Raw genomic sequence first — 16,616 nt, 5'->3', positions numbered from 1 at the left:
TGTATGACGTTACAACGCATACTATTACAACGCATACCATTACAACGCATTTTTTACAACGCAAGTACTACTACAACGCATTACTTTACAACGAATACTTTTACAACGCAAAACCTATTAAAATAAAGAAAAGTGCTGTTACAACGAAATCTATTACAACGCATACCATTACAACGCGATTTTTTTATTTTTTATTTAAAAGTACAATAAAATCTGGCACGGGATGCAGGGAAATTAGGGGTTTTAGGGTGGGGAAGTATATTAAAATGTGGAGAAAAACTGAGCGTAAATCTACTGAAATGCATTACCAAATTAATACTCGAGTATTAAAATTAATACTCGAGTATTAAAATTAATACTCAAAAATCCCCAATAAAATTCCGTTTTCACACATTTCAAAGTTTAACAAAAAGAACGATAGAATTAGCAACAGTGCTTACACATTTTTATCATGATTAAATCGGAAAGTAAGTAAACAGAGTAAAACAGAAGACACATACACATAAGCGCCATTTTAAGCATTTCACTTGTAAAACTTGTCCTACAACACTTTCTATGAAAACAATACCAAAAGACATGTTCCAAAATGGATGCCAAAACGGAGCAAATGAGTGAAAACAATACATTTTAAAATGCATTTTTAAATTATCATTTTCCACAGTAAAATAAAGTATAAAAAAAAACACATCGAACGCAGTTTTTAAAAAAATTAATAGTGACACAGAGTAAAACTTATAAATACCAGGAAGACACCATTTTGCAATCAGTTGATTATCAACTACCAGAGAGACCAGACGTCAAAACCTGACCCTCTGTCACCTCCACTGCGACCTCCTCAGAGAGAGCACTGAATTCCTTCGGAAAACCATTATTAGTAGACAACTACTAGTAAGTCTGTAAAATATTTTTAAACCATGGTTTTGCGTAAAATATGTCGACTTTCCATACAAAATATATTTTTAAATTTTTAATATTAACTTTTAAAATGTACTGTTTCTAATTTGTTATCACAAAAAATATATACCAACTTAAAACAACTACTTTCTTTTCCTAAAACAGAAACTTGCTAAATATTGAGAATCAAGAATTGGTGTACCTATTTTTGTATCTCCTCAAAGGATTCGACTCACCTTTACAATTGTGAAGGTAAATGTAATTTAAATTAAAATATTTTACTTTAACAATAGATTTTTAGCATTAGCAAAAGTGTTCTATTGCAAAGGTAACTTTTTTTTTCCCTCAAACAAACTACATCATAAACGAAATTATACCATGGTGCAGGGGTAACAATTACTAATAGGACTTCAGTTAGGTACTACATGTGAAAAAGCGTTTCAAGTTACTGAGATAACTATTAGTATTCTAAGTCCCAGAATATTCAGAGGCACAGTAATTGAGTGATAGTGCAGGTGTATCCATTATTATTCTTATTTTAAAATGCATTCAATGTGTATTATGTTTGTCTTAACCAATTGTTACTCATACTCATTTGACAAATATCATAATTTTCAAAAATGGTTTTCTTTTACACCAACGTTGTCAAAGTAACATTAAATTTTTTAAACTTTTTTTTCCCACAGTAAATCGGTTACAAAAAAATAACTATATCCTGCAGCAAGCATTACCTTAAAGGCAGGAGAACAAACAACAACTGAAAAAGGTATTTTACATTATGAGTATTATAATTTCCACAATTTAATAGTCATTCCTTTTGCTATTGTTACTCGACTAAAGTGCAGAAATAGGATAACTGATGGATAGTGTGGGGGTACAATTTACTATTCCAACTCCAGGAAGGTGCATCAGTAGGGAAAGTGTAGGATGGTGTAGAGGTGCAATTTACTATTCCAACTCCAGGAAGGTGCAGCAGTAGGGAAAGTGTTGGATGGTGTAGGGGTGCAATTTACTATTTCAAATCCAGGAAGGTGCATAAGTAGGGAAAGTGTTATGTAGTATATATTAAAATGGATTTAATTTTTGCAAAAAGTTTTTGTAAATTTGCATATCTCTTCAAAGTTAAGTTTTCTCATTTTTTCCTTTTATCACTTTTGCAGACAATTGTATTTGTTTTACCATTGAAATTAACACATAAGTGTCTACTCCAGCCTACAGGCCATCCCCACTTAAGAAGACTCACCAAGAAAACCAATTTAAAAAAAACAAGGTATTTTTACACAACATTTAAAGGTGCAGCAGTAGGGAAAGTGTTGGATGGTGTAGGGGTGCAATTTACTATTCCAACTCCAGGAAGGTGCAGCAGTAGGGAAAGTATTGGATGGTGTAGGGGTGCAATTTACTATTCCAACTCCAGGAAGGTGCATCAGTAGGGAAAGTGTAGGATGGTGTAGAGGTGCAATTTACTATTCCAACTCCAGGAAGGTGCAGCAGTAGGGAAAGTGTTGGATGGTGTAGGGGTGCAATTTACTATTCCAACTCCAGGAAGGTGCATCAGTAGGGAAAGTGTTATGTACTATATATTAAAATGGATTTAATTTTTGCAAAAAGTTTTTGTAAATTTGCATATCTCTTCAAAGTTAAGTTTTCTCATTATTTCCTATTATCACTTTTGCAGACATTTGTATTTGTTTTACCATTGAAATCAACGCATAAGTGTCTACTCCAGCCTACAGGCCATCCCCACTTAAGAAGACTCACCAAGAAAACCAATTTCAACAAAACAAGGTATTTTTACACAACATTTAAAGGTGCAGCAGTAGGGAAAGTGTTGGATGGTGTAGGGGTGCAATTTACTATTCCAACTCCAGGAAGGTGCAGCAGTAGGGAAAGTATTGGATGGTGTAGGGGTGCAATTTACTATTCCAACTCCAGGAAGGTGCATCAGTAAGGAAAGTGTTGGATGGTGTAGGAGTGCAATTTACTATTCCAACTCCAGGAAGGTGCAGCAGTAGGGAAAGTGTTGGATGGTGTAGGGGTGCAATTTACTATTCCTACTCCAGGAAGGTGCAGCAGTAGGGAAAGTGTAGGATGGTGTAGGGGTGCAATTTAGTATTCCAACTCCTGGAAGGTGCAGCAGTAGGGAAAGTGTTGGATGGTGTAGGGGTGCAATTTACTATTCCAACTCCAGGAAGGTGCAGCAGTAGGGAAAGTGTTGGATGGTGTAGGGGTGCAATTTACTATTCCAACTCCAGGAAGGTGCAGCAGTAGGGAAAGTGTTGGATGGTGTAGGGGTGCAATTTACTATTCCTACTCCAGGAAGGTGCAGCAGTAGGGAAAGTGTTGGATGGTGTAAGGGTGCAATTTACTATTCCAACTCCAGGAAGGTGCATCAGTAGGGAAAGTGTTGGATGGTGTAGGGGTGCAATTTACTATTCCAACTCCAGGAAGGTGCAGCAGTAGGGAAAGTGTTGGATGGTGTAGGGGTGCAATTTCCTATTCCTACTCCAGGAAGGTGCAGCAGTAGGGAAAGTGTTGGATGGTGTAGGGGTGCAATTGACTATTCCAACTCCAGGAAGGTGCATCAGTAAGGAAAGTGTTGGATGGTGTAGGAGTGCAATTTACTATTCCAACTCCAGGAAGGTGCAGCAGTAGGGAAAGTGTTGGATGGTGTAGGATTGCAATTTACTATTCCAACTCCAGGAAGGTGCAGCAGTAGGGAAAGTGTAGGATGGTGTAGGGGTGCAATTTAGTATTCCAACTCCTGGAAGGTGCAGCAGTAGGGAAAGTGTTGGATGGTGTAGGGGTGCAATTTACTATTCCAACTCCAGGAAGGTGCAGCAGTAGGGAAAGTGTCGGATGGTGTAGGGGTGCAATTTACTATTCCAACTCCAGGAAGGTGCAGCAGTAGGGAAAGTGTTGGATGGTGTAGGGGTGCAATTTACTATTCCTACTCCAGGAAGGTGCAGCAGTAGGGAAAGTGTTGGATGGTGTAAGGGTGCAATTTACTATTCCGACTCCAGGAAGGTGCATCAGTAGGGAAAGTGTTGGATGGTGTAGGGGTGCAATTTACTATTCTAACTCCAGGAAGGTGCAGCAGTAGGGAAAGTGTTGGTTGGTGTAACTGTTATATTTTAGGTATTTCATTTAATTTTTCAGACTAATTTGTTTTTCTTCTCTTCTCTTTTCAGATAATGTCTAGTCTGGAAGCTGCAAAGTATATTAAATCCAGGAAGGGCAAAAATGTATTAAACCATGGTGGATACATATATAGTAAGGAAAGAATAAGTTTAACTAGAAATCATTGGAGGTGTGTGCAATACTACACTACCCAATGCAGTGGCAGAGCGGTTACTGTTGATAATTTAGTTGTGAAAACCACTGAACATAACCACTCTGCCTCTGCAATGGAGGTAGAAATTAGAGAAACTGTGAACGAAATGAAAGCTATTGCAAGCACCTCCAATGATTCTACAGGATCCATTTTAAGAGAGGTTGCACAGCATGTCCCCAGTCATGTTGCTAGTAACATGCCTATAATTCCAAATTTGAGAAGAATTATTCAAAGACAAAAGCAGGCAAGTAACATTCAATTATCTACACCACATTCTTTCTCTGACATTAGAATTCCACATGATCTTTCTATTTCTTTTTCTGATGAACCTTTCCTTCTGCATGACAACGAAAACCCTCAGAAACGAATTCTCATTTTTAGTACCCCACGTAACCTTGCTAAGTTAGAAAGTAGTGAAATTTGGATGATGGATGGGACGTTTAAAAGTACACCCCATCCTTTCACTCAAATTTACACTATACATGCCAAAATTAACAATAGTGTAATTCCCTTAGTATACAGTTTGCTACCTGATAAGACTTCTGCAACATACACTGAACTTTTATCAGTGATTAAAAGTAAAATATCTCAAAGTCCTCGGAAAATAATTATTGATTTTGAATTGAGCATGATCAATGTGATCACTAAAACGTACACGGATACCCAAATTCAGGGATGTTTTTTTCATTTTTCCCAGGCATTTTGGCGTAAATTACAAAAAACATCCCTAGTTGCAGAATATTCTCGTGATAGCAAACTGCAATTTGAACTAAAAAAATTAACGGCACTTTGTTTTGTTGCTCCCGATAGTGTGGACGAGTACTACACTGCAATTATAGAATCTGTTTATTACACGAGTAACGAAGAAAAATTGGCACCCATTCTAAAATATTTCGAGGACACATGGATTGGACACCTAAGCAGATCGGGTCGCAGGAGGAAGCCACGATTCCATGTGGAGTGGTGGAACTGCTACACGAGTTGTTTAGAGGGAGAAGCAAAAACAAACAATGCCATTGAGGGATGGCATAACTCCTTCAACCACACAATTGGCAAACCTCATCCAAACTTCTACTCTTTTTTGGAAACTTTGAAGAAGGAGCAAAGTTTTCAAGAAATGAGAATAGCCCAAACACTCGCAGGTAGTCTAAACCCACGAGTAACAGTCAAAACAAGGGAAATGTCTGAGAGACTATTGGCTATTGTACAACAATTTTCGTTGTGTGTGGCTATAGACTACCTGGAAAATCTTTCTAACATTCTTTCTTTCTAAATTTTTTTTTTAATTACTTTCCTGCTTTGCTTCAAATTTATACATTTTTCAAATTACAATTGGCATACAATGTATTTACTTTAAATTTTTTCAAACAAACAAGTCGGGTTATTTTTTTTTTTCCAAAATCTTCATTTCTAGCACAGCTACCAATGTCAACAAATTTACTTTCCCATAGTATATGACCAAATTTTCTACATCCGTACGCCATTAATATAATTACTGAAAAATTCCTTTTTTATTTCCGACCTAAAAAATCACCAAAACTCAAACCAATCTAAATTGTACATGTCAAGCCATAATCCAAAATGCACATTGCTGCATAATCACCAATCTTTATTCAATCTTTTTCTCCCAAAATTTACAAGTACGCTATTTTTTTTCACTTAGAAATGAAGTTCAAAATCACTTTTTTTAGTTCCGAAGTAAAGAAATAAACTTTGTGAACAGTAACTTTTAATTTTTAAACAGTTACAGACATTTTTTAATTAAAAAAATAACTTTTCGCGACCCGACATAGGCATACATTAATGACATTATTGTGGACATGTTTAAAAACATTTAAAACATCAATTAGTTTTCCCGCAACCTCTCCTTATTCTTTCCTTACTATATATGTATCACTATTAAAGGTTTAATCTATAATTAAAAGTGAAAATGTTTCCTACCTGGACGCAGATCAGCTTCCTGCTGCTTCCTCCTCCGATGCTCTTCAAAATGGCGCATTACGTCGACGCTCACGTCATTACGTCATCGCGTGTATCAATATTTCTAACGGACTACTTTATTTAACTAATATGTAAATAAATGTTTAAAAATGTTAATAAAATATTTATATATTTTCTAAAAATTGTTAAATGCATTGCAAAATTTAATAAAAATATGGTTTATTTTTTATGGATTTTTCAATAAATATATATTTAGAAAACATTATTTGTTTACTGTCATTATTTTTTAAATTGTAATTTATTCATTAAAATTGTAACTTTTTAATTGTAAATTTACTAAATGTGTTCCTTACCTCGACTCTATTGTCTTTTTCCTTCAAAACTTGCTCTTTCTTCTCTTTCTGATTCTTCTTTTCTTGTTCCGCGGGTTGTATATTCTGAAGCTGCCAAAATAAATGAAGGGCAAATTATCTCATAGACTTCAATGCAAAAGCGTGGGAATTTTTTTTTCAAGTAAGTTATTTTTTACCTGGGATTTTTTCTTAAGGTATTATTATTTCTTAAATTCATTTCTTAATACTCTTTTAATTTTAATTATTTTTTTTTTATTTTTTTTTCATTTCTCTAATTTTTAAATATAATACTCCAAAAGTACTCTTCCTTTTTTTAGACAAACATTAAACTTTATATAAGTAACTTAAAAATACTCTAGTATTAATCTTTCTTAATAATAATTTTTTCTTTAATTAACTGTTATTAATTTTAAATAATTCTTCTATTATTAATATTTAATAATAATCCTTTTTAAAATTTTAAAAACATATTTAATTTTAAATTAAATTACTCATTTAATAATTCCTCAAAATAATTTTTTTTTTTTATAAATATTAATACTCTTTTATATTTGAAAAAAACTCAAGTACTAATATTTTGTTAAACTACTCACACTTATATTTTTAATTTTATAATAAAATATACTCTTTCTATTTTGAAAAATACTCAAATATTAATTTAACTTAAAAATACTCTTTTAAATTAGAAAAATACTCAAGTATTAATATTTAGTTAAACTACTCACACTTATATTTTTAAAATTAAATTAAAATATACTCTTTCTTTTTTTAAAAATACTCAAGTATTAAATTAACTTAAAAAATACTCTTTTATATTAGAAAAATACTCAAGTATTAATATTTTGTAAAACTACTCACTTGTTTTAAATTTATATTTTTATAAAAAACATTTAAATATACGATATATATTTATTTAAGTTAACATTCCAAATTTAAAAAATGCGTTGTAATAGTATATGCGTTGTAAAAGTACTTACCATATAATATCATGCGTTGTAAATGCATGCGTTGTAAATGCATGCGTTGTAAAGGCATTTTCAAAGAATGCGTTGTAATGGTATATGCGTTGTAAAAGTACTTACCATATAATAGCATGCGTTGTAAAAGCATGCGTTGTAAAAGCTTTTGCGTTGTAACAAATGCGTTGTAATAGCATAGCGTTGTAAAAGTTGCGTTGTAAAGGTAGTTCCCCTCCACAAACACGTGACCAACCCCGGCGGACTGAAGGTAAAGGCAAGCAGGACGAATTCGCACGACAAACACCCCCGTTTCAGAAGAAGAAAGTGGCTGCTCTGACGGCAAGGTATGCCTCAGATAGTGCGGACACGGCTTCAGAACCGGACATGGGCGCTGACGCTACTGGACAGCGCAGCGGATATTACCATAGTCCGTCAAGCTCTGCGTCCATTTCTGGCGGCGACAGCAACTGATACATTGGTTACTGTTGAGACAGCTGACACCAGAGTGGCTCCCCCTGATAGACTCTATGAAATAGTCTTACTAATTGAGGGTGACATACAACGTACAATAAAAGGGATTTTTTGGGATAATCTGACTACCATCTATGATATCCTCCTAGCGGAGGCAGATTGGCCCCCAGCTTTCATTTTAGACGCTCCTAGAGGGGAGGAAGTAATCCTCCCGTCCTTTGCGCACACAGTGGCTAAGGACCAGGCTGAAGTGTATGCTGAGGAGTGGGCACTGGCGCTAGCGCCGGCATTGTATCGTACTCAGGTGGGATGGGACCGGTTGTCCCCCTGCCATGAGATTCCATTGCGGTCTATGCCCCAACCACAGCCCCAATATCCTATGCGTCGTGAAGCTAGACCGCACGTCGCTGCAATCCTTGACCAATTGGAATATCAGGGTGTTATTGAAACTTGTGTGTCCCCTATGAATAACCCTTTATTCACTGTGACGAAGCCTGACGGGTCGTACCGTTTAGTTTTGGATTACCGGCACTTAAATTCGCATTGCCGGACCTGCGCGGTACAAAATACTCACAGCTCGGCTCTTGTCGACAGTCTCGTGCGTAAGAGATTTAAAACGACACTTGACATCTCCAATGGCTTTTTTAGCCATAACCTGTCCACACTGAGTAGCCAGTGGACGGCGTTGACTTCAGGCGGCAAACAAAAACAGTTCACAAGATTAGCCATGGGCTATAAAAACAGCCTTGGCGTCTTTGCCGCTCGCGTGGTCTCTCTCTTAGAAAGAATGGACCCCGACGCATACTCCTATGTTGACGATATCTACCTCACGGATGATGAGCTGATGCCACATCTGTCTCGAGTCGACAATATCATTACGGGTTTTGCGGAATATGGCTACAAATTTAATTTTGCGAAGTCACACATCGCGGAATATACAGTGTTGTTTTTGGGCTACGAGCTCAACAACGAAGGTAAGGGATTGGCTCCTCACTTTCTGGAGAAGTGCGCATGCTTGCGTGCTCCTACAACACTGAAAAAATTACAATCCTTGCTGGGCTTTCTGAATTTCGGACGTACGTATATTCCAGATTATGCCCAGCGTATCAAGCCGCTTTATGCCTTGGTACAACCTTCCTTTTCGAAGTCTAGCTGGCAGCTAGAACATTCTGCTATTCTACAGTCTTTACAGGCTGATCTCCTTGCTTCACAATACTTACTGACGCGTGATAACCGCACTAACCTGGTCATAAGAATAGTACCAGGCGCAGTGGGTTTCACGTACTTGACGTTCAATGAGTGCGACACAGTCCCCATTGCGTATAAATCACACTTGTACACCTCTGCTGAGTTGCGTTTTTCCACTGTCGAGAAAGTTCTGACAGCAGTACAGATGGCGATCCTTAAAGAACGCGCACTGTCACAAGGAAAACGCATACTGGTTGTGACACCGTATCCTGCCCTAGAGGCAGTGACAAAAGCAAGTGTACCGAATTCTAAAGCTTTGCATCCACGGTGGATACAATGGGCCACGACTCTGACATCACCAGATGTCACTTATATCTTTGACGCCTCTTTGCAGACTCAGGAGTACTTGCAGTATGAATTCGTTCATCCGGCTCCTCTGTCTTTGCGCCCGCTCGAAGAATACCATTGTGTCATATACACTGACGGCTCGGCGCAGCCGGCGATTGCATCGAAGCATGCCTATTCTGCGGCTTGCGCAATTGTCGTGGGTACTTTCGTAAATGGTGAATTCCAATCTGATGCCGTGCATACGCAGTCATTGGGTGATTGTACCGCGCAACTGGCGGAGCTCCGGGCTCTGGTGCTTGCACTGGAGTTTGCTGATCCCCGAGTCACTACTCTTATAGTAAGTGACTCCTTTTATTGCGTCCAGTCCTACAATGACAATTTACACTTCTGGTCGCAAAATTAATATCGCGATACCAAAGGTAGCACAATTAAGCATAAATTGCTTTGGGTTCGAGTGGCAGACTTTAAAGAACGTCTCCCTCTCGTGAATGTTATTCACACTCTTGGTCACCAACGACTTGGTGTCCATGCTATTGGTAACAGCTTGGCTGACGAGGCAGCAAAACCAGCAGTGGCTACATACTTAGTGGCAGCAGTTACAAGATCTAAAAGTAAGATTGATGATGACATCTTGGCAGCTATTGCTGCTACAGAGAAGGGAAGTGATTACCCGAAGGGTTCTCCTTCTCGATATTTTTATCACTTAAGTCCTGATAACGTCCCTATAGTGAGGATTAACGACGTTGGTGACAGAATTATTCCCAACGCGGACTGCAGACCATCTCTGATACTAGCAGCGCACGAGGGGTTGGCGTCAGCCCACGCCGGCGTGTCCGCTACTGTAACTCTGTTGCAACAGCGTTACTGGTGGTTCGGTTTATACAAACAAACGCGCGCTTATGTTCTTGATTGTGACATTTGCCAACAGATTAAACATTCCACTGTTGCGCACCCACCACAAACACAGTTGTACATATCTAATAGACCATTTGGTTGTGTTTATCTAGATCACTGCGGTCCTTTTTCTTCTGATACTGCGCACAAGTATATCTTGGTTGCAGTGGATTCGTGCACACGTTTTCTTTGGGTGTGGCCACAAAGGAGTGCTGATTCACGGACTGTCATCAGGGATTTGCGTGTCTTTGTGGGAACTTTTGCATGTGGTACCTTCCATTCTGATCAGGGCCCTGCGTTCGCCTCTAAGGCTTACAAGGAGGCTATGAGAAATTTGGGGGTCCAAGTCAAATTTTCGTCCCCCTACCGACCTGAGGGTAATAGTGTGGTGGAGTGAATGAACCGTGACTTAAAGCAATCTTTGACAGCACGAGTTTTAGGCACAGGCCTGAATTGGCTAGCCCATTTGTATAATGTCCAACGTGCACTTAATAATCTCCCTAGAAGGTCTCTGGGTGGGCGGACCCCATACATGATGCTCTTCGGAATCAGAATGTTTGTCCCAGACCTTGATGGTCTAGACATGGCGGCGTCGGCCGCACCCTTTGACGTAGATGGTCACTGTGCTGTTTTGCAGACCCTACAAGAAGCCAGAGACACTCTATCGAAGGAACACTTGCCCTCCACATCTGATGCTGAGCTTCAGATTCCGGTAGTCGGCTGGCTACCCCGAGTTGGAGACCTGGTTCGTGAGAAGGTGGAGAACAAGAAGGAGTTCGGCCCCTCTTATCGTGCACCGGTTCCAGTGCTTGGAGTGCAGGGTACAAGAACAGTCATTTTACCTCCACTTCCTGGTCGCAAAGAAAACAGGTACATCTCTATTGACAATGTCAAACTTCAGCGAGTGGCCGATACTTCTTAGTATGACTCCAGCAGTTTCATGCCAGACGATTCAAAGAAATTCAGTGTTGGTTCCTGCTTCTACCACCTTGTCTGATGTTGCCATCGAGATGCAGTCAATTACTGATCCCTTGTTAATACCACCGGCTGGTGGTCTGCCCGAAGAGACTGAGCATGCTCATCCTACAAGTGATCAATCGCCTGTTTTACAATCTACGGCGGTTGCCCAGTCACGTTTCTCCTTTGACACTAACTCATTGCCTTCCACTTCCCCTTCGAACATTGCTATTTTTGTTAGTTGGTTCAAAAGACATTTTTTGATTCCCCTTGGACATATATTTGGCTGGTGCTCATAAGTATTTTTTTGTTTATGTCCATTGGATTTGTAATAGTATTTTTCCGTCTGGTGAATGGCCACTATCTCCAGGAGAGATCTATAATTAGACTTATCAATGGAACTTTGGCCCCCCACTCCTCGTCCCTCATCATGAAAAGGGACCAGACTTTTGTGAATATTACTGCCTGGCCCATTTTGGATGGAATTGCGTGGGATGCTGTTAAATTCCAAATTCATGGTCCTACTGAGGTCATCAATGTGACTAATGTATTTCGTGTTTCTATGGGTGATGTGGTTAAGCAGAACATTCGTTCTGATGATTGGGATGTTCAAGGCATTGAAGCACTGTTTTCTGATTTGAAATATTATGCCGCTTTTGATGCAGAAGATTTATATGAAAATGCGGCTAACTATGCAGAACAGTATTGTTTTCAACATTATGGCAATCATTTCCTGCATAAGGCAAATACGTTTTGAAATTTTGAAAATTTTACCCAATGGAAACACTGTCCCACCCCATCTTTAGGCAGTTCACCTACATTGGTTGATAAATATACTTATTTTACTGATTTCAGTGTTTCCAGCCCAGCATCCTTTTATTTTAAAGTGATGTCTGAGTCTGCCTCGAAGGTTAGACTGACACACTCCAAATTACTATATTCTAAGTCCTTTATGGATGAGTTGTCAATCAAAGGTTATGATCTGTGGAAGGCTACTATTGATCTTAAATCGGTTTGGGGTTCCAAACCGTGGCAGGTTCAGGGAACTGAAGCTTTACATCGTGCCTGTCTTGTAACAAATCATATGTTGTTTTTAAATTCAACCATCTTCCAGACCACCTGTTTCGGATTGGCCACTTCTAAAAAACTAAATTTCCCTTCTGTTCCAGATCTGGGTGCTTACCCAAATTGGGATAACCACACAGATCTGTCCCTTCCTGCTTTGCAGTCGTTAGTCTCTAATGCATCTTTCAATATTTCGAAATTTAGTGGTGAAGGATGGTTAATTTGGCAAAGCAGTTCGGATGCCTGTCAACGACGTTTTCTGGGTCTGAAACCGGGGTATACGCAGCAGCTCGTGGACCCTCGGTTTGAGTCCTCTCATACAGTAACTACCTACTCTGTAGGGAAATTATGTCAATCCTGGCTAAGACATTCCACCTTGGCATCTGTCAAAGTTCATTTATCAAAATTACATGACAAAATAGATTTGAATGATTTTGTGAAAGATCCTGTGGGTGGCAGATCCAAGAGGTGGGCGTATGCTATTTACAACGAAGTGTGGAAATTGTCGCAAATTGAAGCGGCTTCAAGATTGAGGGCCATTGATCAAGCAAATATGGAAAAGGTCTTGGCCGTTATAGATAACAGCATTAACACACTTTCTTCCAGGATTTATACATTGGACAATATTGTTTCTTCAATTGTTGATATTGTACATGATGATATGTCTGTATTGTATCATGGTCAAAACCAGTTGCGTTCTGTTATGCAGTTTGCATGGACGTTACAAACGTTGAAGGCTGGAAAGGTCCCCTGGGACTATCTGAATACGACATCATTATTCCTTCCCTTTAACCTTACTGTAAAGCAGCAGTTTATGTCCATGAAAGATGCTACATATTCATTGTTACACATTGAAAAATTGGAGCCGTTACCTTTCTCTGTGGCGGAATTGAATTCAGCCGTGTGGTTAGTACATGGGTTGATCACGCTCCCTTTCGCGCTTTTTAAGTTTACGTCATGCATGCAACACTATGCGCTGGGTAGATATGAACAGTTGGGTACCGCGTTCCTACATGAGGTCTGGTCTCTCCCTTTTACGTATAGATGTACAAGGGACGGTACAGAGGTTTACCTGAAAGGTGAAGAGTGTACCTCGACACCTGATCATTCTGTAGTATGTAGGCACATTCAGTTACACGGTGCATGCAATGTACAAGCCCCAAATTTGGCTTGCGTCCTCAAGGGTATCCCAGTGCCAGTGATTACACCATCTTTCACGCTGCTTGCAAACGGTAGTTATTTAATTTTGAATAATGAAGCTTGCTGCGGGATGTTAGTGGGAATCCCATATATAGTAACTGTATCGCAGAGAGTAGTCTGCTGCAATAATGTTCTATTTCCACCCCCGCATGGGCGGCTGGATGTTTCCATCTGGCCTTCGATTCCGACCTTGAAAGCAGAGTTCAACAAGATGAGCAGAATAAGAGCTCTATTGTCCCAAAAGGAGGTGCCATTGACTTCCTCCCGAGAAACATTTGTCCTTCACGTGGCAAATACGCGCACTGAGGTACAGGCGCTTTTGAATACTGACCTCCCCCTGCATTTTGGAGCTTTGATCCAAACAATCTTCAATGCCTCGTCAACAACTGGCCTGGCTCATTTTTTTAAACTTGTAGGCTCAGGCCTCGTGACCTCCTTCCAAACTATTTTTGGTGTGATTCCGGCATTTTTGCATTCTATTTTTTCGAGCGTCTTTGGCGGTGTTCTGCTGATTCTGGCGCTGGTGGCAGGTGTGCTACTTTTACTTTTCATACTACGACATGGCTGCACTTTCTGTGCCTCACGACAACCTGCCCCGTCTACATCTTCTTCGTGACAGGATGCTTGAACATTATGGTACCCTACCATTGGCGACCTTGAGCCTGGCATATGGATTATCCTTCCGGTATTCCTACTTTACCTGCGTGCAACCTGTCTTTCACTGCCTAGATTGTCCCTTTGAATGGCCTCTGGATTTGTGCTTATCCAACACGGTGTCTCCGGACCCGGATTCTGATCGACTGATGAGTCCCTTAGTGTCTCACGAGTTTGACTGTTCTGGTGTTCGGATTATGGCCTGTGGTGCGGCGCATGGAATCCTGGGTAATTGGGACATCGCAAGGGCTGCCTATGACTTCTTGGATATGAGTTTTCTGGAAGAACACGTTGGTTGCCCGCTGATGGTGCTAGAGGCTCCGCTTATTGAAGAACATGTATGTTCCTTTTCTTTGCTTAACTGGATGGCTGACACTTTTAGTGGCCACGCAAACGATTTCCTGTTGGAAGCTGTTGCTACGCATGCTGCGTACACGTTCATGGATTGAGTGAACTGTCATCCACTGTATTTTTTCTACCATGTCTTGAACATTGCCTGTGACTTTGGATTGCTAGCTGAAGCTGCATTTTTCATTTTTTTTTGCCTTTTTAAGGTTTTGGTTTTCCTTTTTCTTTCGAACTTTCTCTGGCCCGATCATTGGTTTCAGTTTGAATACGCCTAGTTCTGCTCTGTCGAATTTGAACTCTGCGTTCTCTCATTTCTTCCCTGCTGGTTAGTGCTTCGATCAAGGGGGCATGTAGTAAGGACTCCCTTAATACGTACATACATTGTTAAGTTAGCATAACCACGTTAGATGTTAGAAAGCCATCTTGCCGCTTTTGCGCACGACACTGCATCTACATGTTATTGTTTAAACAAACTGCTGGCTCGCGCTTTGCCTCACACGAGAGCAATCTGTTGTTACCATCCCGAGCTCTGCGCAGCGACCTTGGTCTGTACATGGTGTAACAAGAACAGTCTGGGTCATTGGACAATGCATGTTTTCCACTCTAGGTTGATCGACTCACTATTTAGCCATAACATACAGACAGCTGTGAATACCTGAAAGTTGGTGCTTTTAATATTACAGACAGCAGGTTTAATATTCAGACCGAAGACGAGCCTTCCTGCGAGAAGACTTCTGATGCTCCTGTGATGTGATTTCACTAAGCTGATCTGTGAGGTATGGGGTCCCCTGTTCAAGCCTAAGAGACCTTTTATTAGCATAATAATAATATTAGCTTCTTAGAAAAGGGAAGGTGGTAGTATCCACTGTCATTTATAACATGATAACTCCCTTTATATTCTATGGTATTGTAACGATGCTGATGGTTTTAATTATAATCATTTGTCTGCTTGTATTAGCCAAAGTACTGCATCTTAGGACACGTGGTCTATAAAATAAACTCTTTTTATTTTCACCGTGTCTTTGTTTATTCTTATTGTGGACTGATGTGAGAATAATATACGAACAGGTATTTCCGATTCCCACCATTCCTGAGAGTACACTGAGTCGCTTGTTCTGGGTTGTCTTTTCATTGGGACCGCCGAGCTAAATCTCGGATAACGAATGGGACACTTGTGCTAGCCGGATACTGGGTTCTGGGTTCTGAGGTGAGTTTCTGGTACACCACAATTCACTGAGGTCCTGGGGTTCTACGCATAGTTCTGTGTATAAGCAGAATCCCTGCAACATTATCTTACCTTAATACACCTGCAGGGCACCTAGGGTCCACGCGCAACAGAAGCAGGCTGCAGGGTAGGCCAAAGAGTCCTTGCCTTGACGTTCCTGACTCCGCCTCTCTCAAGCTCCAGACGACAGCACTCCGGGCCTACTGCGCGCCCTCTGCAAAGACAAATGCAGGGATTCAAAAGTGAAAAAAAAACGATGACAGGCCTACCCCTTGTGAGATCATTGGTCCATTCTCCCTGGGGGCAGGCCAGAAACAAGAAACAGGGCTGTTATAAGTAGCACGTTCGCGCTATGAAAGATTGATGGCCCTGATTGTTACAGACATCTGTGGGTGCCACAGAAACCACGAACTTTGCGTACACAAGGGCAAATGTCCCAACTTCCTTTTGCCACCCAAGCCCTTTTGCCCCCCTAGGCGGCCGCCTAGTCTTGCCTAATAGTATAAACGGCCCTGCTACTAGGGCAATGTGTAGCAAGAACCAGTTCACATGCAGTTTTACCCACAATGCTCTCAGGATAGTGCAAAGTCTGTTGGTCTTTGTTAATGGTTCTCACTCAGCGAGTCTGCAGACTGAGCCATTATCTCAGTGCTCACCCTGATTTATTCCAATTTGGCAGCTCTTCTGCTTTTGTGGCTGAGCACATGTTGGGAGTCCTTATTGGTCCACTTCTGTGTTTGCGTTTGTGGCAACTCCAGGCTGTCAATAGAGTCTCAGGAGTGTGC

General features: G+C 40.2%; 1 long non-coding RNA gene across 1 annotated transcript; it reads left to right on the top strand.

The window, feature by feature from the left end:
- Positions 1-2,094: 2,094 nt before the first annotated feature.
- LOC146812633 (uncharacterized) lies at positions 2,095-4,173 on the top strand. Its single transcript, XR_014965971.1, has 3 exons — positions 2,095-2,164; positions 2,573-2,682; positions 4,086-4,173. It is a non-coding gene; the product is annotated as an uncharacterized LOC146812633 (long non-coding RNA).
- Positions 4,174-16,616: the final 12,443 nt, after the last annotated feature.

This window comes from Triturus cristatus, chromosome 7 (genome assembly GCF_964204655.1).
Source record: "Triturus cristatus chromosome 7, aTriCri1.1, whole genome shotgun sequence".
Lineage (NCBI taxonomy): Eukaryota > Metazoa > Chordata > Amphibia > Caudata > Salamandridae > Triturus > Triturus cristatus.
This window is presented reverse-complemented; position numbering and strand designations above follow the sequence as displayed.